This window comes from Muntiacus reevesi, chromosome 15 (genome assembly GCF_963930625.1).
Source record: "Muntiacus reevesi chromosome 15, mMunRee1.1, whole genome shotgun sequence".
Lineage (NCBI taxonomy): Eukaryota > Metazoa > Chordata > Mammalia > Artiodactyla > Cervidae > Muntiacus > Muntiacus reevesi.
In genome coordinates, this window is record NC_089263.1 from 1,399,787 (window position 1) to 1,425,100 (window position 25,314).

At 36.4% G+C, this 25,314-nt stretch overlaps 1 long non-coding RNA gene across 6 annotated transcripts in view; it reads left to right on the top strand.

Moving 5' to 3' along the window:
- LOC136147401 (uncharacterized) overlaps positions 1 to 24,743 on the top strand; it is a 41,541-nt gene extending 16,798 nt beyond the window's left edge. For all 6 annotated transcript variants that reach the window (XR_010659180.1, XR_010659182.1, XR_010659178.1 and 3 more), the window contains 4 exons: positions 16,317 to 16,446; positions 16,763 to 16,891; positions 18,741 to 18,842; positions 19,765 to 24,743. This is a non-coding gene — a long non-coding RNA (uncharacterized lncRNA). The remainder of the gene's footprint in view (positions 1 to 16,316; positions 16,447 to 16,762; positions 16,892 to 18,740; positions 18,843 to 19,764) is intronic.
- The last annotated feature ends 571 nt before the right edge of the window (positions 24,744 to 25,314 follow it).

Genomic DNA, 25,314 nt, shown 5'->3' on the forward strand with positions numbered 1-25,314 from the left:
TTTATTCTTTCATGTAGCATGGATCTCGTACTGAGTTTCATATGAAAGAGAAGTGACATAAAGGACAGGATTGAGAATAAGTTAACCTTTTCATCTTTGAGATTCGTTCTCAAACTGGTACACACTTTGTCCTGAAAATACTCCATTCCTCTTAGAGGTAATATAATTTTGAGGTCAATATTAGAGGTCAATAACAGTAAGTCTTTGACTATTCTGCTCAGCCTTGGAGTCTTGGGAAGTATATGGTCTCCAAGACTGAATATGGTAGTTCAGTGTGTCTGTGGGTGATGAACTCCTGAATACCTGGTCTGTTGTTTAACTGAGGTTCGAAATACCCTCTCTAGCAATGTGCCTGGATTGATGACTGTAATAATTCATCTCAGAAAATCTGAACAAAATGAGTGACCTAATCAATTTTCTGAAACTGAGGACTAGAACCCACCTTGTACAAAATATGGAGGGAGAGTTGAGCTTTTTCATCTGTGAGGTATCAAGAGGGACTGTTGTATTTTGAAAGTTCACCAACATGCATGTGTTTGATAAACTGAACTAGGCAGAGATCTGTACTTCTACAGTGCTGGGATAATGTGGAAACTCTCTTGAGTGCTCATGTGGCAGCATTAGACTCTAGAGAACCAGCACATGAGTGCTGAAAATGTGGGGTGCAGTTTTGCCTACACTTGTTTCTCTGAGCTGCTGGAATCTTCTGAGTGACAGTCTCTTTAGGGCAATTAGATGGTCAAAATTCAAAGAGATAATAGGTTTTTATTCTTCACTTCTATATTAAATGAAACAATTACATGGAAGTCGAAGCATAGATACTGTATTTTGGAATGTCTTCATAGTATTTTTAATCTACTTGCCAACTCTGTCTTAAGTTTTCAACTGCCATTTAGTTGTATCTCTCTTTTTTCTCCCATTATGTGAGGAAGCAGTTTCACATACATTTGATTGCTGCTTCAATTATATGCTGTATGAAACATTTTTAGACATGAAATCATAATAAAATTCTTGCATTTTTATGTATATATATCATGACTTCTGCCCTCAATGTGTTTCATATGTGTATAAGAATGATTCTGGTTGTAATGCCTGGTTCTGAGGCATGTCTACTGGGAGACTTTGAACTAATGGCTTGTAAAATCTTAATCTGTATACTACCATGTTCTGAAGAGTGAGTGTAACTGTTCTGCTGTCCAGTTGTCCAGTGACTGTCTGTGGTGAATATTGCATAAACTTGTGTCATTATATTAAGAAGATTTTCTTTCTCTATCTCCCAAATTTTTCCTTGTGCTTTATAGATTGGAAGTGATGTTTAATGGAAGGTACATTTTGTTGCTTGGAATTCTCACCAACACACCAGGGAAGTGCCATTTTGTCATTGGTAACATGACATCTGAGAATGGCAAAACAATATATTCCAGAAATACAACCCAATTTTCAATAAGATTTTTGCAGGATTGTTTTTATTATTGTTTTTAAGAAATCAGGAATTCACATGGCTTTATGAAGACGTTGTTAATTCAAATACTGTGAGGCATTAATAATATGGTGAGTTATTCATGTTTTCTGTCTCTTTTATTTCTTTTTTTTATTTTTATTTTCATTTATTTTTATTAGTTGGAGGCTAATTGCTTTACAATATTGTAGTGGATTTTGCCATACATTGACATGAATCAGCCATGGATTTACATGTGTTCCCCATCCTGATCCCCCCCTCCCGCCTCCCTTCCCATCCCATCCATCTGGGTCTTCATTTGAATCAGTTCTAATGAGATGGATGAAACTGGAGCCCATTATACAGGAGTGAAGTGAGCCAGAAAGGTAAAGACCAATACAGTATACTAATGCATATATATGGAATTTTAAAAGATGGTAATGATAACCCTATGTGCAGAACAGGAAAAGAGACACAGATGTACAGAACAGACTTTTGGACTCCGTCTTACTTTTGGACTCCGTGGGAGAAGGCACGGGGTGGGATGTTCTGAGAAAATAGCATTGAAACAAAGTATACTATCAATAGTGAAACAGATCACTAGCCCAGGTTGGATGCATGTCTCTTTTATTTCAATAATGTTTGCTCTTTCTTTGCTTGGAATAAAACTTTAAAATACCTAAGTAAACCCCAGGAGATGAGCAAACTCTAGGAGATGGTAAAGGAGAGGGAAGCCTGGCATGCTGCAGTCCATGGAGTCGCAAAGAGTCAGACATGACTGAGCGACTGAACAACAAGTACACAGAGAACCATTCCATCTTCTGTTTGGTTGATAAATGGACATTATCACTTCCCATCTTAATAAATATTTACTCTGTTACTACAATTCAAGATGGACTAAGAGCTTTGTTTCATATGAATGAGTTTTATTTCCTTGAGATCTGACATGAAGGAGAGCTTCAGGAACAATTCTACCTCTCATCCTGAAGGGTTAGTGGGAATTTTTCATGCTGGTAAGCACTTTGTCCTGAAGATACTGACATTCCTCTCAGGGAGTATGATGGGAGTGTCACTCTCCAATAACAGTGGGGCTCTGACTATGCTAGTCAGCCTTGGGGTCGCCATTGATGCTGGTCTGCATGGTTGAATAGTGTGGACCGGTGTGTCCCCAGGAAGACAGTCCTAACAGCTCAGTGTCTACTACATGTTTCATTCTAAAGTTTCCTTTTATAAGTGCACCTGGAAAAATGGTGACTTTTAAAATGAACCTCATTGGAATCAGAACAAAATGAGTGACAAAATCGCTTAGCTAAAGTCCAGTCCACAGGCCATGCTAGTCAAAAATGTGGAAGGATATTCAGTTTTTTCAGCGGGTGCTGTACCCCAAACAGGGACTATGGTATTGGGAAACTAAGATGCCGACATGTGCTAAAGGAGCTGAATTGTACAGTGGTTGATCAACAACCAATTTGGGATGATATGATTAACTCTGGGTACTTGGCTGCCAGCATCTACAAACCTGTAGTAAATCAACTCTGGGTAATCACTACTTGAATAGTGAGTTCCATGCGAAATCTTTGTAACTACACTTGAACCATTCACACATTTGTCTGAGCTGCCAAAATATTCCGAGTGATTATTGATGTCTTCAGTGTGCTTGAATTGTCAAAATTCAAGGTTACGAACTTCTACTTTTCATTTTCTATTAAGTAGAACAGTTATATGTAAATTGAAGAGTTTGGAACCCCATGAACTGTAGCCCGCTAGTCTCCTCTATCTGTGGGATTCTCCAGGCAAGAATACTGTAATGGGAAGTCATTCCCTTCTCCAGGGGATCTTTTGACTCAGGGATTGAACTCAGGTCTCCTGCATTGTAGGCGAATTCCTTACCATCTGAGACAGGGAAGCCCAACTGAAAGTAGGTGTATGGAATCTCCACGACATCTTTTAATTTGTTGCCAACAAAGTCAATAGAATTAGAACAGTTGGTTCTTTGTTTTTCCTTTTTCCTATAAACTGAGCAAGCAATTTCGTATATTTTGAATGCTGGCTTCAACTACATGCTGCATTAAACATTTTTAGATGTGAAAGGAATGCACTTCAAATTCTTAGATTTTTTGCATGAATTTCATTGGCCACTTTCATATATTCTCATTGAGTTTCTAATGTGTTTAAAGAAATATCCTAGTTTTAATAATTTTTCAGCAAATGTGCTGGGAAAATTTGGAGACAAATATCTTAGAAAAATTATGTCTTTTCTACTGTGGTCAAAGTTGTGAACATAATATTCTTGTCATCTTATGATCAAGGAATATCTATTATGAATTCTTATAATTTCTTGTAGCTGAATATGCCATTTAAAAACTTTATTTTGCAGCTTCTCTAATTTCATTTGTACTTTGTATATTGGACATGACATTAGAGTTCCATAAACATCATCACCACACCAATAAAGTACTGATTTTGTCACTTGTGCTAGCTCTTTTAATTGGGAAATAACAAAACAATGCACTCCTAGGGTAACAGCCAATTTTAGTAAATTTGTTCTTTGTATTGTTTATTATTTTTCAATAATAAAAATTGCATTGAGTTGATGAGTAGTTAGTTAATACAACTTTATTAGCACCAATAATCCATTGAGATATCTGAAACTTCAGTCTCCTTTATTTTTAAGATTTTATACTTTCTCTTCTTTAACCAGAAAAATCCTAGAGGAGTAATAAATTCATATATTTTATATAAAGATACACAGCAAATCTTCCTGTCTTGTGCAATTTTGACACAGAGACATGTATACCTTTCATCTTTCCACATTTATACTTTCCCACAGGTTGATGTGGGCCAAAAACTAGGTTTTGTATGGATGAGCCTCTTCCTTCTTGATATATGCCATGGAGGAAAATATTGGGAATAATTCTGCTTTCCATCCTCAAGGGCCAATGGGAATTCTAATATCAGTAAGCAATTCTAGTATCAGAAGAATTTTCTAGACATTTGTGTTACTGATCCAAGTAGATACTGTGTTAAGCATTTTTAACTAAAAATTATTATGTTTCCAATCATTGATATTCTAGGTAGATTTCATTGCCCGATATTTATATTGTGTTAGTGGGTTTCATAATGTTGAAGGGGAGATCCTAGTATTAATACCTGTTGCCAAGGGAAGTCTTTGGGGGAACTTTGAGACTGAAAGTCTTATGACTTTCAGTGTTATCCTGATCCAAGTAGTGAGCATTATTTTTCTTCTTACATAGTCAAGTGAAATCTATGGTATTATATGTTATTAGTTTATAAACTTTCAATTATGATGGTTTTGTCAAATTCCCTAATTTCCCAATATATTCTATAGATTAGAGATGAAATTAGAGTTGGATGGAATTCCTACCAGTTATCCAAGTAACTGCTGATTTTACACTTGTATCAGCTCCCTTCTATGGAAATTATCAGAACAGTGCACTCCAGAGGTAACATTGCAATTTTTAATAAGTGTATTTTCTAAATTTTTCTAGTATGTGTTTTTAGCAAGCAAGATTATAGATGGTTTTTGGAGTCTGCTAGTCTAAACAATGTAAAGCTTTTAATAGTCTGGGTCATCTGAGGTTTCTGTGTACTTTTTCCCCAGGATTTTAATGCTTCCTCCATTTTGAATAACATCAGAATATCCTACTAGAGAGATAGTACTTTTGTTTACTTCAGTTCATTTCAGTCATTCAGTCATCTCCGACTATTTGCGACCCCATGGACTGCAGCATGCCAGGCTTCCCTGTCCATCACCGACTCCTGGAGCTTACTCAAACTCGTGTTCATTGAGTCAGTAACGCCATCCAACCATCTCATCCTCTGTTGTCCCCATTGTCTCCTGCCCTCAGTCTTTCCCAGCATCAGGGTCTTTTCTAGTGAGTCAGTTCTTCACAACATGTGGCCAAAGGATTGGAGTTTCAGCTTCAGTATCAGTCCTTCCAATGAATATTCAGGAATGATATCCTTTAGGATGGACTGGTTGGATCTCCTTGTAGTCCAAGGGACTCTTAAGAGCCTTCTCCAACATCACAGTTCAAAAGCATCAATTCTTTGGCAGTCAACTTTCTTTCTAGTCCAACTCTCAAATCTGTAAATAAGAAAGAAAGAAAGTGAAGTCACTCAGTCATATCTGACTCTTTGCGACCCCATGGATTATAGCCTACCAGGCTTCTCGTCCATGGGATTTTCCAGGCAAGAATACCAGAGTGGGTTGCCCTTTCCTTCCCCAGGGTATCTTCCCAACCCAGGGATCGAACCTGGGTCTTCTGCATTGCAGGCAGATGGTTTACCCTCTGAGCCTCCAGGGAAGCTATACATGACTATGGGAAAAACCATAGCTTTGACTAGGTGGACATTTGTTGGCAAGTAATGTCTCTGCTTTTTAATATGCTGTCTGGGTTGGTTGTAGCTTTTCTTCCAAGGAGCAAGCATTCTTTTTTTTTTTTTTAATTTCAGGGCTGCAGTCACCGTCTGCAGTGATTTTGAAGCCCCCAAAAATATAGTCTGTCACTGTTTCCACTGTTTCCCCATCTGTTTGACATGAAGTGATGGACCAGATGCCTTGATCTTAGTTTTCTGAATGTTGAATTTTAAGCCAGCTTCTTCCACCTCCTCTTTCACTTTCTTCATCAAGAGGCTCTTTAGTTCTTCTTTGCTTTCTGCCATAAGGGTAGTGTCATCTGCATATCTGAGGTTATTGATATTTCTCCCAGCAATCTTGATTCCAGCTTGTGCTTCATCCAGTCTGTCATTCCTCATGATGTATTCTGCATGTAAGTTAAATAAGCAGGGTGACAATATACAGACTTGATGTACTTCTTTCCCAGTTTGAAACCAGTCTGTTGTTCCATGTCTGGTTCTAATGTTGCTACTTGACGTGCAAATACAGATTTCTCAAGAGGCAGGTCAGGTGGTCTGGTAGTCCCATCTCTTGAAGAATATTCCACACTTTGTTGGGATCCACACAGTCAAATACTTTGACTTTGTCAATAAAACAGAAGTAGATGTTTTTCTGGAACTCTCCACGTTTTTTGATGATCCAGCAGATGTTGGCAATTTGATTTCTGGTTCCTCTGCCTTTTCTAAATCCAGCTTGAAGTTCACAGTTCACATACTGTTAAAGACTGGCTTGGAGAATTTTGAGCATTACTTTATTAGTGTGTGAGATGAGTGCAACTCTGCAATAGTTTGAACATTCTTTGACATTGCCTTTCTTTGGGATTGGAATGAAAACTGACCTTTTCCAGTCCTGCGGCCACTGCTGAGTTTTCCAAATTTGCTGGCATATTGAGTGCAGCACTTCCACAGCATCATCTTTTAGGATTTGAGATAGCTCAACTAGAATTCCATCACCTGCGCTAGCTTTGTTCATAGTGATGCTTCCTAAGGCCCCCTTGACTTTTATTCCAGGATGTCTGGCTCTAGGTGGTTGATCACATGATCATGGTTATCTGGGTCATGAGATCTTTTTTGTATAGTTCTTCTATAGTATAGTTCTTGCCACCTCTTCTTAATATCTTGTTAGGACCATACCATTTCTGTCCTTTATGGTACTCATCTTTGCATGAAATGTTCCCTTAGTATCTCTAATTTTCTTGAAGAGATGTCTAGTCTTTCCTTTTCCTGGAAAAACTAGAGATGTCTAGTTTTTCCAGGAAAAAACTCTATGTTTTTTCCTGTATTTCTTTTGCATTGGTCACTGAAGAAGGCTTTCTTATCTCTCCTTGCTATTCTTTGGAACTCTTTGCTTACTTTGACATAGTGAATGTCTTGTTATGCATGGTTAACAGATGAACATGTATACTTTTCATCATTCCATAATTGTACTCTATGCCAGCAGATTGACATGGACTAAGAACTCAGTTTCATATAAATGCTTTTATTCTTTTCCCTTGAGACATGAAATGAAAGAAAATATTGGGAATCATTCTGCCTCTCATCCTATGGGCTGGTGGGAATTTTCATGCTGGTAAGTACTTTGTCCTGAAACTACTAACATTACTGTCAGGGAGTGTAATCCTCCAGTGACAGTGAGACTCTGGCTATGCTAACCAGCCATCACTGGTGACCCGTACAGTCCAAACAATGTGATGGGTTACCACTGATGCTGGTCTCCATTGAATAGTGTGAACCAATGTGTCACAGGGAGACAGAGTGCTCTCAGTGTGTCCCTGAGACGTCAGTGTCTGTATCATGTCCCAGGATCAGAGTCTCTTCCACAAATGTGCCTGGACTGATGGTGACTTTATTTTTTTTTTTTTCAGTGGGTTTTGCCATACATTGATATGAATCAGCCATAGAGTTACACGAATTCCCCATCCCGGTCTCCCATCCCACCTCCCTCTCCACCCGATTCCTCTGGATCTTCCCAGCCCAACAGGCCCAAGCACTTGACTCATGCCTCCCACCTGGGCTGATGGTCTGTTTCACCACAGATAATATACATGCTGTTCTTTCGAAACATCCCACCCTCCCCTTCTCCCACAGAGTTCAAAAGTCTGTTCTGTACTTCTGCGTCTCTTCTTCTGCCCTGCATATAGGGCCATCGTTATCATCTTTCTAAATTCCGTATATATGTGTTAGTATACTGTAATGTTCTTTATCTTTCTGGCTCACCTCACTCTGTATAATGGGCTCCAGTTTCATCCATCTCATTAGAACTGATTCAAATGAATTCTTTTTAACAGCTGAGTAATATTCCATGGTGTATATGTACCACAGCTTCCTTATCCATTCATCTGCTGATGGGCATCTAGGTTGCTTCCATGTCCTGGCTATTATAAACAGTGCTGTGATGAACATTGGGGTGCACGTGTATCTTTCAGATCTGGATTCCTCAGTGCGTATGCCCAGAAGTGGTATTGCTGGGTCATATGGTAGTTCTATTTCCAGTTTTTTAAGAAATCTCCACACTGTTTTCCATAGTGGCTGTACTAGTTTGCATTCCCACCAACAGTGTAAGAGGGTTCCCTTTTCTCCACACCCTCTCCAGCATTTATTACTTGTAGACTTTTGGATAGCAGCCATCCTGACTGGCGTGTAATGGTACCTCATTGTGGTTTTGATTTGCATTTCTCTGATAATGAGTGATGTGGAGCATCTTTTCATGTGTTTGTTAGCCATCTGTATGTCTTCTTTGGAGAAATGTCTGTTTAGTTCTTTGGCCCCTTTTTTGATTGGGTCATTTATTTTTCTGGAATTGAGCTACAGGAGTTGCTTGTATATTTTTGAGATTAATCCTTTGTCTGTTTCCTCATTTGCTATTATTTTCTCCCAATCTGAGGGCTGTCTTTTCACCTTACTTATAGTTTCCTTTGTTGTGCAAAAGCTTTTAATTTTCATTAGGTCCCATTTGTTTATTTTTGCTTTTATTTCCAATATTCTGGGAGGTGGGTCATAGAAGATCTTGCTGTGATTTATGTCAGAGAGTGTTTTGCCTATGTTCTCCTCTAGGAGTTTTATAGTTTCTGGTCTTACATTTAGATCTTTAATCCATTTTGAGTTTATTTTTGTGTATGGTGTTAGAAAGTGTTCTAGTTTCATTCTTTTACAAGTGGTTGACCAGTTTTCCCAGCACCACTTGTTAAAGAGGTTGTCTTTTTTTCCATTGTATATCCTTGCCTCCTTTGTCAAAGATAAGGTGTCCATAGGTTCGTGGATTTATCTCTGGGCTTTCTATTCTGTTCCATTGATCTATATTTCTGTCTTTGTGCCAGTACCATACTGTCTTGATGACTGTGGCTTTGTAGTAGAGTCTGAAGTCGGGCAGGTTGATTCCTCCAGTTCCATTCTTCTTTCTCAAGATTACTTTGGCTATTCGAGGTTTTTTGTATTTCCATACAAATTGTGAAATTATTTGTTCTAGTTCTGTGAAAAATACCGTTGGTAGCTTGATAGGGATTGCATTGAATCTATAGATTGCTTTGGGTAGTATAGCCATTTTGACAATATTGATTCTTCCAATCCATGAACACGGTATGTTTCTCCATCTGTTTGTGTCCTCTTTGATTTCTTTCATCAATGTTTTATAGTTTTCTGTGTATAGGTCTTTTGTTTCTTTAGGTAGATATACTCCTAAGTATTTTATTCTTTTTGTTGCAATGGTGAATGGTATTGTTTCCTTAATTTCTCTTTCTGTTTTTTCATTGTTAGTATATAGGAATGCAAGGGATTTCTGTGTGTTAATTTTATATTCTGCAACTTTACTATATTCATTGATTAGCTCTAGTAATTTTCTGGAAGAGTCTTTAGGGTTTTCTATGTAGAGGATCATGTCATCTGCAAACAGCGAGAGTTTCACTTCTTTTCCTATCTGGATTCCTTTTACATCTTTTTCTGCTCTGATTGCTGTGGCCAAAACTTCCAACACTATGTTGAATAGTAGTGGTGAGAGTGGGCATCCTTGTCTTGTTCCTGATTTCAGAGGAAATGCTTTCAATTTTTCACCATTGAGGCTGATGCTTGCTGTGGGTTTGTCATATATAGCTTTTATTATGTTGAGGTATGTTCCTTCTATTCCTGCTTTCTGGAGAGTTTTAATCATAAATGAGTGTTGAATTTTGTCAAAGGCTTTCTCTGCATCTATTGAGATAATCATATGGTTTTTATCTTCCAATTTGTTAATGTGGTGTATTACGTTGATCGATTTGCGGATATTAAAGAATCCTTGCATTCCTGGGATAAAGCCCACTTGGTCATGGTGTATGATTTTTTTAATATGTTGTTGGATTCTGTTTGCTAGAATTTTGTTAAGGATTTTTGCATCTATGTTCATCAGTGATATTGGCCTGTAGTTTTCTTTTTTTGTGGCATCTTTGTCTGGTTTTGGAATTAGGGTGATGGTGGCCTCATAGAATGAGTTTGGAAGTTTACCTTCATCTGCAATTTTCTGGTGGTGACTTTAGAAATAGATCTCATTGGAGTCTGAGCAAAATGAGTGATAAAATCACTTATGTGAACTGAGGTCCAGCATAAGAGACCACTCTAGACAGAAGTGTTGGGATGGGATTCAGTCAGCTAGTGGAAACCCCCAGAAAAGGACTATGATATTAGAAAACCAAGATGGTAGCATGTGCTAGAGGAAATGACATGTACAGAAACTATGAATAATCATTGTAAAATTAAAATTCTGAGCGCTTGGCAGGCAACACATAGTAAACAAACAGTGGAGAACCAGCACATGAATGGTAAACATTGCAAGAAATGTTTGTGCTTATCCTCGGGCAATCATACAGTTTCCTTAGATGTTACAGTCTTTTGTGAGGATCGGCATGTTTAGGTCTATTAAATAGCTAATTAGAAATAAATTATTAGTTTTTGCTTGTCATTTATCTCTTAAGTAAAAGAAATATGGGAAATAGAAGAATTGATTGCATTTTGAGATTATCTTATGATATGTTTTAATTTGCTTATTAACCCATCAATTCAAAGAGTGGGGAAAGTTTTTTTTTTTTCTTGTCACTCAAGGAGAAATTTTCTAGATATTTGATGATGGATTGCATTAGATACTTCATTAAACATTTTAAACATGAAATGATTAAATATCCAATTGGAATATTATGTGGACATTATCAGCTAATAGTGATATTACTTCAGTGGGTTTTACTTATGCTCAGGGGGAATTATGGGTCAAATTTGAGACCAAGGTCTTAGAAAAATTGATTTTCTATACTACCCTTTTCCAAGGGACAAACATAATTTTTTCTCATTATATAGATGATCAAGAGAATATCTGTGGTTAATTCTTTATAATAATACTTTTATCAATTCGCATTCAATTGGAAATATTTTGTTTCACAACTTCCTTGATTTCCTCTGTCCTTTGAAAAATGAAAGTGACTTTGGAATTGCATAGAATCAGTTCAGTTCAGTCCCTTAGTTCAGTTCAGCTGCTTGGAGTACTCACTACCATAAAAAAAAGGCTGATTTTGTTACTTTCACCTGCTCCCTGTCTTAGGATGGAACAAAATAATGCACTCTAAAGGTAATACCATTTTAAAACAGATTTTCATTTTATGGCTTATTTTAATTATACTTTTATAATCAAGTAGATAATTGATTTTGTGAAGTGTTTATTAACCCAAATAAGGTGAGTTAGTAATTATCTGGTGAGGTGTCCAATATTTTGTCTCCTTTATTTCCAAGGTTTTTGTGCTTTCTCCCTTTGAATAATGTCAGAAACATTCTAGTAAAGTTATGAGTATATTTGACGCCCTCTTGTCTTATGCTTGTTTGACAAATAGACATATATAATCTCATTTTTCTATATTTTTACTCTGTATGGACCATTAGTTGAGTTTCATTTGAAAGAATTTGTCCCTTCTTCTTGAGAAGTGGCATGAAGGGAAGTATTGAAAATAATTTTACCATCTCATCCTCAGGAGCCGATGGGAATTGTAACATCAGCAAGCATTTTGTCTGAAAAGTACTGACATTCCTTTTAAGACCCTGTAATACTCATATGACAATGAGATTCTAGCTGTGCTAGGCAGTCATGGGGCTGTCATTGACTGTGGTGAATGGTCTCCGTTATTCAATACTGTGGGTCAATGTGTCTGAGGGTGTCAGAACCCTGAGTGCTCAGAGTCTGCCATGTATCTTAGGATCAAAGTCCCTTTCACTAATATGCCTGGATTAATGATGACTTCCTCATTGGAATATGAACAAACTGAGTGACAAAAATCACTTGTCAGCTGAGATCCCTCCCAGGGACCATGCTAGACAAGAAATGTGGAGGGAGCTCAGTCTAGTAGAAGCACCAACTAGGATGAAGTGTTTAAAAGGTCACCTGATAGTATATATTAAGGGAAATGAGCTGTACAGAGGTCTATAAGTGTCTGGTTTAAGGAGAGATGGAAGCTCTTGGAGTGCTTGGCTAATAGCATCCATTCACTCAGAATTATTATACTCTGGGCATTTGATTGTTGTTGTTGTTCAGTTGCTCAGTTGTTTCTGGCTCTTTGTGATGCCATGGACTGCAGCACACCAGGCTTCCCTGTCTTTCACCATTTCCTGAATCTTGCTCAAACTCATGTGCATTGAGTCAATGATGCCATCCAACCATCTTGTCCTCTGTTGTCCCCTTCTCCTCCTGCCTTCAATTTTTCCCAGCATCAGGATCTTTACTAATGAGTTGGCTCATTAGATTTTTAGCTGTCACAAAAATTCATACAGTTGTTTTCTCACCCAAATACAAATTTTCTAGACATTTGAGTGATGGGGTCAAGTATATGCTACATTAAATACTTTTAATTGTGAGGTCATTGCATTTCCAATTCTTGACATTTTATAGGTTAATATTCATATTTGTTCAGTCTGTTTCATGTGTGTTTTAAGGGAAATCCCAGTTTTAATGAGTGATTTTAAGGGTCCTTTGGAGAGACTTTGACCAGGTCTTAAAACAAATGACTTTCTATACTCTCCTCTTGCATGGAATAAAGTATATTTTTATTCTTGTCACACAAGTGGCAAAAAAATGTATATAATTAAATCTCAGATCAATTAATATTCAGTTTGGAAGACTGTCTTTTTCAACTCCTCTAATTTCCTCTGTGGTTTGTAAGTTGGAAGTAATATTTCAATTGCATAGAATTTTTATCCTACCAAAGAAAAGCTGGTTTTTGTCGCTTCTGCCAACTGCTTATCTAAGAAGAAATCCAATAATGCATTCTCAGTGAAACATCTAATCTTTTATAAATTCCTGAGTAATTATTTTTTTTTAAATAATGAAAAATTTAATTGGTGTTGTGCAGTCTGTCCGTTTAAACAGTTTGAGTACTTAATAATCTGGTGATTCTTTGAGGCTTCTTTTTGTACTTTTCCAGAATTTTTTTATTTTTTCCGCCTTCCTGCTGATGCTTCATATAGAAATTAAGCATGGAAACAATGGCAAGGCTATTCCTTACCAGTTTGGCAGAGAGAAATTGTTTCTACTGAGGGATGTGCTTGCCCAAATATCACTGAATCCTCAGCAGTGTGACCTGGTGAGCATCATTGTGACGATGGGATGGGAAGTATTTCATGGTGAGAGATCTCAGCGTCTAACTCTTCTTCTCTGCACACTCCCACCCTCTCAGTCACATGCCCGTAACTATTGTGCCTGTGTAAGTCTTGCCTGCTTTGCTGTGACTGTACCATCAGGCGTAGTGTAACCCTGTGCATCCCCTGCAAATTGCTACGTTCCTGAGCTTAATCAAGTGCTATAAGTGATTTTTAGATAATGTTCTTTATTTCCCTATCATGGCTTTTTTCAGGTTAGTCCTCCCCAGTCCATTGGTTCACCTTTGAAGATAAAATAATTCTGAAGATTAGTTTAGAGAGTATATATATATATACATTATATGTGCATTGTTGTGACTGAATTATTCACCAGGTCAACATTTTCCTGGAACTTTAAGTATGTTCAGACAGTCTTATTGCACATTTAATTTGTCTGGCAGAAAATGTTGGACAATATTTGCTCTTATGGAGACCAGAGCCTAACACAACTAATATTGATGGAATAATATTGGAAGCATTCTAGCAAAGCAGTGCTTATTTAATAGGCAGTTACATTATTGAACCCTACTGTCTTGTGTCTGACAGACCAATGGACAGGTTTACTTCTAATCTTCCCACAGTTTTATTCTGTTCCCACAAGGTAACAAGGATAGAGCTCAAGTTTATTCCTTCCCCTTGAGATACAACATGAATGAAAGGCTCATCCTTAGGGGCCTGGATCACTGATCTGGGGTCTAGTCTCTGTAACTGTGTAGGGTGGATAAGTGATAACCTTTGTCCAGAAGGTATCACTTATACCTTCTGAGGCGAGCAGTGCCATATTTTAGAAATTCTTATGTGTATCAATTGCTATAATAATTGATCTCATTTAAAAAGCTGAACAAAATGAGTTAGATAATTACTTCTGAGAAACCGAGGTCTTATATAGATAACCACCCTAAGAAAAATATTTACAAGAAGGAGATCAGTGATTTCATTTGTATGGTACCAGGAAGAACTGTGATATTGAAAAGTTTAGCTTCTTGCATGCATTAAAGGGACTGAACTATACAGTTTCTCAGTTCAGTTCAGTTCAGTCACTCAGTCGTGTCCAACTCTTTGCGACCCCATGGACTGCAGTACACCAGGCCTCCCTGTCCATCTACAACTCCCAGAGTTTACTCAAACTCATGTCCATGGAGTCAGTGATGCCATCCAACCATCTCATCCTCTGTCATCCCCTTCTCCCACCTTCAACCTTTCCCAGCATCAGGGTATTTTCCAATGAGTAAGTTCTTCGCATCAAGTGGCCAAAGAATTGGAGCTTCAGCTTCAGCATCAGTCCTTCCAATGAATATTCAGGACTGATTTCCTTTAGGATAGACTGGTTGAATCTCCTTGCAGTCCAAGGGACTCTTAAGAGTCTTCAACAACACAGTTTAAAAGCATCAATTCCATATATATATATGTTAGTATGCTGTAATGTTCTATATCTTTCTGGCTTACTTCACTTTGTATAATGGGCTCCAGTTTCATCCATCTCATTAGAACTGATTCAAATGAATTCTTTTTAATGGCTTACATATATATGGAATTTAGAAAGATGGTAATGATAACCCTATATGCAAAACAGAAAAAGAGACACAGATGTACAGAACAGACTTTTGGACTCTGTGGGAGAAGGCGAGGGTGGGATGTTTTGAGAGAACAGCATCAAAACATGTATATTATCTATGGTGAAACAGAACACCAGCCCAGGTTGAATGTATGAGACAAGTGCTCGGGCCTGGTGCACTGGGAAGACCCAGAGGAATCGGGTGGAGAGGGAGGTGGGAGGGGGGATTGGGATGGGGAATACATGTAAATCCATGGCTGATTCATGTCAATGTATGACAAAACCCACTACAATATTGTAAAGTAATTAGCCTCCAACTAATAAAAATAAATGAAAAAAAAAAAAAAGAAGAAGTGTGGAGGAAACACACTCGAATTGTGCTTCAAAAAATTATTTGGACTATTTCTGTTAAAAAAAAAAAAAAAGCATCAATTCTTCAGTGCTCAGCTTTCTTTATAGTCCAACTGTCACATCCATACATGACTACTGGAAAAACCATAGCTTTGACTAGTTGGACATTTGTTGGCAAAGTTATGTCTCTGCTTTTAATTTGAGGATGAAATTGCAACTCTTTTAGTATTTCACTGGTAGCATGAATACATTTGTAGTCAACAGACCCTGGAGAATTAGCACATGAGCATTGAAAATTCTAGGTATGGTTGTACCTACACTTGAGCGATTCACATAGTTGTCTGAGCTGCTGGAGTCCTCTCGTAAGGGCCATTTATAGATGGTCAAAATACAAACATAATGAATTTTAATTTTTCTTCAGTAACTGAGACAAATACACAGTAATTGAAAAGTAATTACTGTATGTAAGACCTTCACAATATATTTTAATTTGTTTGCCAGCCAGTCACTAGGATTGAATCATTGTTTCTTTGTTTCTTTTTTTTCCATCAACCAAGAGAGTTACATGTGAGTACTGGCTTCAGCTACATACTATATTAAACATTTTCAGATGTGAAATGATTAAATTTCCAGTTCTTGTTTTTAGTTTGTTTTTTTTTTTTTACATGGATTTCCTTAGCCACTTTTATATACCCCAAATGGAATTTCTAATATGCTTAAAGAAAGATCTAAGAAGACCAATGCCTTAGAAAAAATATTTCTAAACAAATATGTTCCAAAGAGTGAGCATTTATTGTTTTGTCATGTTGACTACCCAATGAATATCTTTGATGTATTTCTTATAACAGCTTGTTATAGATATTCCATTAAGAACATTTTATTTCTCAACTCCCTGACTTCCTTTGTGCTTTGTAGATGGGAAGTGATGTTAGAGAGGAGGGATATTTTGCTGCTTGGAATTCCACTGCCACCCCAAATAAGTGCTGTTTTCGTCACTTGTACAAGCTCCTTTCTCTGGGAAAATTCACAGCAATGCTTTCTAGAGGTAATATCCAGTTGTAATAAATGTATGTTGCTAGATTATTTTTACTATGTTATTAAGCAGTTTAGAATTTTATTGCTTTTATGAGGTGTCTGTTAATCCAAAGAGTGTGAAGCATTAATAATCTGGTGAGTCATAGGAGGCACTTTTCTACCCCAAATTTTTTCACTATCAGTCTTTTGAATAATATCAGAAGTATCTCAGAAGAGTGATTATCTGTATTACATGCATAAACACAGTAAACACTCCTGACTTGTATATGCTGGCAAATGAACTTATCCTACTTCTCATCTAGATGCACATTTATTCTTTCCCACAGACTGACATGTTCCAAAAACTAGGTTTCATATGGATGATCTTATTCCTTCCCCTTGAGATGGGACATAAAGAAAAGTGTTGGGAATAATTCTGCCTCCATCCTCAAAGGCCTGTGTGAATTCTTACAAAGGTAAGCATTTTGTCCTAAAGGACACTGATACCCTTCTAGGGAATTACAGTGACAGTGAGAATCTGTCTGCATTAGTCAAACATGAAACTGGATCACTGATTGTGCTTGCTGATCTCCATGACTTGTTAGCATGCCTATATGTCCAGTGGTGGTGGGATCTTTAGTGTTTAGTGACTGTCACATATCTCAGGCTCATAGTTGCTTTTATAAACATGCCACGGCCAAAGACGGTTTCAGTCATTGATCTGTTGGAAAATCTGAACCAAAAGAGTGATAGAATCATTTCTCTGAGAGTTTAAGATATATAAAAGGTTAGGTAACAAAATTAGTGTTATTCTGAAATAGATTGTGATCATTTGAGGTGCCTCTTATAAACCCTAAGGTCAATACTAAGCAAATAACTCAAAAATATTTTTAAAAAGCTACCAACTAATTAAAATAGTGCAAAAAGAAGTGTCTACTTAATACAACAAGGCAGCTTAGAATGAACAGAGAAACCAAGAATATATAAGACATCTAGAAAATGGATAGGAAAATGGTAGACACAAATCTAACCACATGACAATTATACTAAATTTAAAAGACAGAAACTGGAAGATTTCATTTAAAAAATTAAGCAGGTGCACATTGCTTCTAAGAGAGATACTTCAGAACAAAAAACAAACCATTTGAAAGAAAAAGGTTATTAATTATATCATGCAGAGAAATACCCAAAGTAAATAATAAATTTTTGAGCAAAGGTCAATGACATAATGGTAAAACCCAGCATAACTATAGGGAAAACCCATGAAACCAAAAGCTAGATTTCTGCAGATTGATGAAATTGACAAGTCTTTAGTTAGACAGGGTGCTTCCCTAATTGCTCAGCTGGTAAAGAACCCACCTGCAATGCAGGAGACCCCACTTTGCATCCTGGGTTGGGAAGATCTGCTGAGAAGGAATAGGCTACCCACTCTGGTATTCTTGGGCTTCCCTGGTGTCTCAGTTGCTAAACAATCTGCCTGGAATGTGGGAGACCTGGGTTCGATCCCTGGGTTGGGATGATCCCCTGGAGAAGGGAACCACTACCCACTCCAGTATCTTGGCCTGGAGAATTCGATGGACTGTACAGTCCATGGGTTTGCAAAGAGTCAGACATGACTGAGCGACTCACTTTCACTAATTAGACAAGACATAAATCACTAAACTTCACTGCTGATTCTGTCGATTCCATGAGGAATGCTATTGTTTGTCTCATTTTGTTTTCCTGAGGGCTGGTGGTTGTAGAGGAAAGCAGCAGTCTGGTTGCACTTTAAGCTTAGTGACATGCTACTGATATTGAGACTCACATCGCTATCAGTGAATCTCCCTCTGTAAGACCATTTACTAAGTTACTTCTCAGTTGTTTTTGTTTTTGTAGGATTGATTCACCAAATGGGGTTTTAATTTTAATGGCATGACGCTTTTAACTTCATTTTTGTGACACAAGCTCCTAATGGGTTATGATAGAGTAGGCTTCTCAACAAACTTTTATTGAGAATAGATATATGAGTAGACGATATAGAGTGATTTTATAAATAACCTGGCCATCTAAGCAGAACAAATAACAAAGGATAGAAAAGAAACAGAATTTTCAGTGGGATCCTGGTAATTCAGTCAGTTTTGGAAAAGCACCAGAGAAAAAGGCTCTGATACAAGGCCCTGATATTGAAATGTGTAGAGTTATGAGCAGCTAGCTGTAATTTCAGTGCTGTATAACAGAGCAGGAAGCATCTTCCAAAAGAAATCAGTATGGAAAAGGGGTGACTTCCAACTTCAGCTGAATCGCCTTTTTCACTGGAAGTGGTGTTTCTCCCCCTCCACCCCTCAGAAGATGACTTCCTGGGATGAATGATACCAGTAAACGCCTGAAGGAAGACTCTTCAGACAGAGCCCTTTTGCCTCCCTCTTGTCTGAGGGCTGCCCTCTGAAGGTAAGGGTTTTGTCAGAATAGTCCTTGCTTTCTAGGAACAACCACATCTGTGTAGGAAGTTAGGTGTCAGTTTTCTGAAGATTTATGTCTTACGGCTACATTCTAATTGAAAGGCTAGATTGTGTAATGAGTTAAGAGATACAGCTTTTCTTATATACCTTCATAGTTTTTCTACATCTCAGTACATTTACAGTTAATATAAAATATTTCCTTAACTTTTCTTATCTAGTAAAGTAAACTCGGGCTTCCCTGGGGGCTCAGATGGTAAAAGAATCTGCTCGCAATGCGGGAGACTGGGTTCAATCCTTGGGTCAGGAAGATCCCCTGGAGAAGGGAATGGCAACCCACTCCACTATTCTTGCCTCAAGAATTCCATGGATAGAGGAGCCTGGTGAGCTACAGTCCATGGGGTCACCAAGAGTCAGACATGACTGAGCAACTAACACACACACACACACACACACAAACTAAACTTCTTTGCTGGATCTGTTGTGTTACCAGAGAATTATTATATTCATGAAATATAGTAATTCTCAGTAATCATTAGACTGAAGGGTAGACAAGTAATTTTGCCTGAAATAATTGATTCAATGAATGAATGACCTAGCACTTTAATGAGTCAAATTCAGAGGGAAAGAGACAGATAAAAGTCTGAAATAGTTAGAGATCTCCATTTGTTGGCCAAGCAAAGGAGAAAATGTATCACCAGTGTTTGGCATCCTTGATTTTTAGAAATCTTAGTTATTTTTCTGGCCATAGCAGGTACCCAGCTGCTGAAAATGTGGCTTTCTCTGTGTATTCTGGATATATTTGTTCCAGAACACATAGAAGAAGAGTGTACAAGGACTTCATAGCCCTCGGACAGGCTCCTGAGAAAATGTGTGCCTCACCTTTGCCAATTTTCCCCACTATGTCCTTGCAGGTGATGACCACAGAGACAAGGTGGATTTGTTACTGTAGGTGCCATTACTTCTGCCACCAGCTTCTCCAATACAGTGACACAGTCTTCTTTGTGCTTGGAAACTCTTCTCTTTCCTATGTTGCAGTGGATACCTCCTGCAGATAAGAAATGGTTAACTGAGAAATGCTCATGTTGGGATATCATCGATGAGACTTTAATTTGGGCATGGTGACTGTTTCCCTTGCTTCCACTTGACTCAATCCCAGGAGCCTCAGTACAGGAAATTATATTGCACAAGAAACTCAAAGTGATGGAATTGCTCAGTACTCCCATAAATATGCATTTATAATTTTCATTTGCCATGTAGTAAATTTAAAAAATAAGATCTATTAATTTTTTTTCAAAATTTTTCAAAGCATATTTAAACATCTAATATATAAATTAAGTGCCCTTTTCTCTCCTAATCCTATCTCCAAGTTTTCCTCTTTTAAGGGAGTTGTGTGCGTTCTTTAAGCAGATAGATGCGCACACACAGACACAAGCTATTTTAGGGGGTTCTGGAAGTAGAGCTATATTGTACACATTATTCTGCAAATTTGCTTTCATTTAACAGTTTTTTCAATGCCCTTTTTTTCTGTTTCAGTAATACATATCTGTGTCATCTGTTGAATGACTGCATGATTGTTTTGTACATGAAATATAATTAAATGTTTCAAACATTTCTTATTCATAGATATTTATGTTAGTACCAAATTTCTGTGCAATGAACCTCCCTATATATCAATAATTTGCATTTGTCTATTATATCATAATAAATTACTTAACAGTTAAAATACTGGGATTAAGTATATGCATATTTCAAATTTTGAAAATGACCACAAGATTTCCTTAAATACATGGTAACAACTTGATCCTCAAATGACAATGGATGAGATTGCCAACTTTCCCACAATCTCACAGATAATGAATTTTATGAATATTTGAAATCTTTGCCAGTGTGATAGCCCAAACTATTGTCTTAAATTGTACTTCTTTTGTTTTTGAGTTTGATCATTTTTTCATATGTTTATTAGCCATCTGTATTTTTTGTTTTCTTTTTATGTCCAATTTTGGGGCTGTGGGGAGGTTTTAGTCCTTCGCTGATTTCAAAGAGCTCATTTCTTACTGGGGGAATAGGCTTTGGATTGTCACACATTGCAGACACTTTTTACACACTTTTAAGCTTCATTTTTGTTATAAGAATGTATTTGATTGTTATATGTCCAGGTATAACCATGTTCGCTTCTATGGTTTCTGAGTTCATGTCATTTTGGAAAGATGTTTATACTGATCCCATAGAACTCTTCACCTATGTTAACTTCTAATTCTTTTGTGTTTTTTTAATTCAAGTTCTTAAATCACAAAAACTTTTTATTTGGAATCTTAGACTTGCCAATTTATCTGCCATTACCTGCGATTATTTGCCAGTAATTGCCCATTTGTCTGTACTGCCATCTTGCACATGTGCTGTACTCTCATCTGTGACGGGCGCCATTTCTGTTCTGTGGGTCTGTGTGTCTCTTCTTCTGCCTCCTGTCTTGTGTCTTCTCATTAGAAGAAATTACAGTTTAGACTGCAATTTCATCAACTTTTAATAAATTAGTTTAGCAGAGAATTGGTTTTTAATAATAGTCTTCCTATTCAAGGATAAGGTATGTCCTTCTTTTTATTCAATAATTTTAATTATTGTTAATATTTTCACTTTGTGTCAGGAGTATCTTCTTTCAGTTTATTTTCTTACTTGATAATTTTTCTGTATCTGAAAACTTTTGTGTTGTTTTAGGGGTAAGTGGTTTCCTTCCTCTTTTACATGGAGTTTCATTTTTTTTTCAAATTACATACTAAATCCTTTGAAAATACTGATAGTTGTGATTCTTCTCTCCCAGATTATCTGGATTTTAGTTATGTTGATAAAATTTACTGACTGGTAGTTTCAGAGCACTTCAACAATTGTAGAAATATCACCCACCCTTGATTTAGTTAGGTGTTAATGGACCCTTCTTGGTTTGACTAGCATGTTGTTTCTGGTCTATTATGCAAAAAGACTCTCAGAGAAAGCTATGAGCAAGCAAAGTTGAGTTTATTAAAACTACAGCAGAAAGGGAAAACAGCACTTTGACAAGGTATAGTAGTATTTCAAAAGGAAATTAAGATCGTGAGGGATGGGATGATGGTTTAGGGTAGGATTTTCAAGGCAGAAAACTTGTCTTGTTGTTTAGTCACAAAGTCACATCTAACTCTTTTGCAACCCCATAGCTCCTCTGTTCATGGGATTTCCCAGACAAGAATACTGGAGTGGGTTGCCATTTCCTTCTCCAGGGGATATTCCCGACCCAGGGATTGAATCCGCATCTCCTGCATTGGCAGGTGGTTTTCTTTACCACTAAGTCACCAGGGAAGCAAGGGACTGGTTAGGAGTGGGCAAAATTTATCCTGTGAGAGTTTAAACTTGGTGAAAGAGTAAGATGAAAACATCGATTGAGTTTAGATAATCAAATTTTTGTCTGATGAATGAGCTATTTCCCTATGTGAATAGTATGTTATCAATGATAGAAGAACTGTACACATAGATGAACAAACTGAGTGCATTTGTTGCTTTACAGTTCTGTCTTGTTTATAAGACCCTACTGGGGGTGGTAGCAGGTCTTAGTTCCAATAGGTAAGTTATTTTGATGTAAATGGTCTCAGTCATCAAAATGCTAACTTTAAATTTGAGATTCTTATATATTATGTTAGGTAAAGTCTCTTACCTTTTATATATTTCTTAAGGAATTTTAATCAAAACCAAGTGGTGGATGTAACCAAATGCTTTTTGCATAAACAATTAAACTCTTTAAACTTTTGTCATTGTGAAATAGTCCATTTTTAGTATTGAAATTTTTTTTGTTCCTTTTATTGTTCATTCAGCAAACTCCTTTTGGTTAAAAAAGTGTTGCTTTTTAAATTTACTATTGAATTATGAGTATCTTAGTTTGATTTGGAATTTTTGCACGCATACTGCTAACTGAAATTCATCTGTAATTTTATTTTTTGTTCTATTTTTGTCATGTTTGTATATTGGATTTTCTGATTGTGTTTAAATAATTTTAGGATTTTCTTTTTATTCTATGCTCTAGAACAGGTTGAAAACTTTAGCTTTCATCAGCAGTTAAGCAAACACATAATTTAAATCATCTGAACTCTCCTTTGTTTTTGGTGTTTTGGAATAGAACTCTCCTTTGTTTTCAGTGGTTTTCACATTTTCTATAGTTATTGCTTATTTTTTGTTTTATACCTTACATGTAACTTCTTTCCTAGTAGAAAACCACAGTAGAATGAAGTAATACAAAATGTTCATTAATTTCTCCCATTTCAGCTAATATCTATTTTCATCCATTTTGGCTATTTCTGCTATGTCTTTTTTAATGTAATGAGTTTGACTCATGGATTTTTAGTATCACTAGCTGTCCATTCCCCTGTTCCCCAGTCATTTCTCTGGTATTACTTATCAGTGTATCTTTTTAATGTTTTAATTTATTTATTTTTTCTACATTCCCTTGTGGTTTTTTCCTAATTAATTCTTAAGCATGTGTAATTCATTTATTTTAAGTTGTTCTTGGTAATGAAAGACTTCCTCTGTTCTGATTTTTATAAAAATTCATAATTAATACATTGTAAGCATACAGAGTATAAAGAGAAAAGAACTCTGACCTTGCAAATACCAGTAATCTATGTTCTACCACATTTTGCCATATTCACTTCATGCTGCTTTTAAAGTATTTGAAATAAGTTAGAGAATTCATAACACTGATTTCCTCCAGATGCATTTTATATTTTTCATTTTTAAAATCATAATATATGTTACAAAATTCAAAATTTACAAAGGGATTTTCAGTGAAAGGTAATTTACCTTTTCAGTTCTATCTTCCATAGTCACCCAACTTTCCTTTTCTGGAGACAGCTAGTGTTATGGTTTCCCGTGTCTCCTTTCAAACATATATATACACACATCACACATACACACACATCCCAAAATGTATGCGAGTATATGCATAGATACACACACCCACACATACTTTTGTAATGTTCTGTACTTCCTTTTATTTTATACATTTAAGTAATATATAAATATTTTAATATTTCTAACAGATATATCAGTAATGAGAACTTTCTTACTTTTTAATATTTATACTTCTATGCAGGTAAAATTTATATAGTTAAATGTATGTATCTTGATTGTGTAATTCATTGAGTTTTCTTAAAAGTATTATATCCATGTAACTATTACCTTATTCAGGAAGTAGAATGTTTTTATTACTTGAGAACTTCCTCTACTACTTCCTTCCTCCTAAGCCTAATTCTCATAGCAGACAATATTCTGATTTCTATCATCATAGATTAGTGTTACCTGTTCTTGCAATTAATTAAATGGAATCACACAGTATATGTCTGGCTTCTTCCACTCATCTTAATGATATTGAGATTTACACGTATTATTCCCTGTACCAGTAGGTTTACATTTTTTTCTATTTAATTGTAGAGTAATATTCCATTGAACAGGACTATTACAGTTTATCATTCATCCTCCTGTTGATGGGCATGAGTGTTGTTTCCAGTTTTTAGCTATTTTTAATATGTTGGCAAATCTTTTATGCAATTACCTAAAAATGGAATTTGCTTTATTGTAAGATATAGTTTGCTTAATTTTATAAGAAACTGTCAAAGACTTTTCTAAATAGGTGGAAACTTTTCACAATCACCACCTGTGATATATGATATTTTCTACAATCCATCATCACCAACATTTGAAGTTGTCGTTCTTTTACTCAGTTGAATAAGTGTGAGATGTTATCTTATTGTGACTTCAGTTTACAGTTTGGTCACTTAAGAAGATAAGTTTTTATAAGATTAGCTGTCAGTTATAAATCTTTGGTAAAGTTTCTGTTTAATTTTTCCCAAAATTTTATTTATCATTTTGAAGTAATTTTTAGGCTTACAATTTTCAAAAGTAGTACAGAGAATACTTGTATATTCTTTACCTTGATTTTCTAATGTTAACATCTTATATAACCATTATTATAATATTAATACTTAAGCAATCTTTGAAATATGTAAATACTATTGGTTAGTCTGAAGACCATAATTTTATTTTATTGTTTACCCTGTGAATGTTTGTCACATGGTTTTTTTAATTAATCAATTTATTTTCATTGGAAGCTAATTATTTTACAATATCATGGTGGTTTCTGCCATACATCAACATCAATCTGCCATGGGTACACATGTGTCCCTCCATCCTGAACCCCCCCCCTCCCACTTCCCTCCCCATCTCATCCCTCTGGGTTGTCCTGAAGCACCAGCTTTGGGTGCCCTGATCATGCATCAAACTTGCAGTGGTAGTCTCTTTTACATCTGGTAATATACATCTTTCAATACTGTTCTCTCAAATCATCCCACTCTTGCCTTCTCCCACATAGTCCAAAAGTCTGTTCTTTACATCTGTCTCTTTTCCTGTCTTGCATATAGGATTGTCATTACCATCTTTCTAAATTC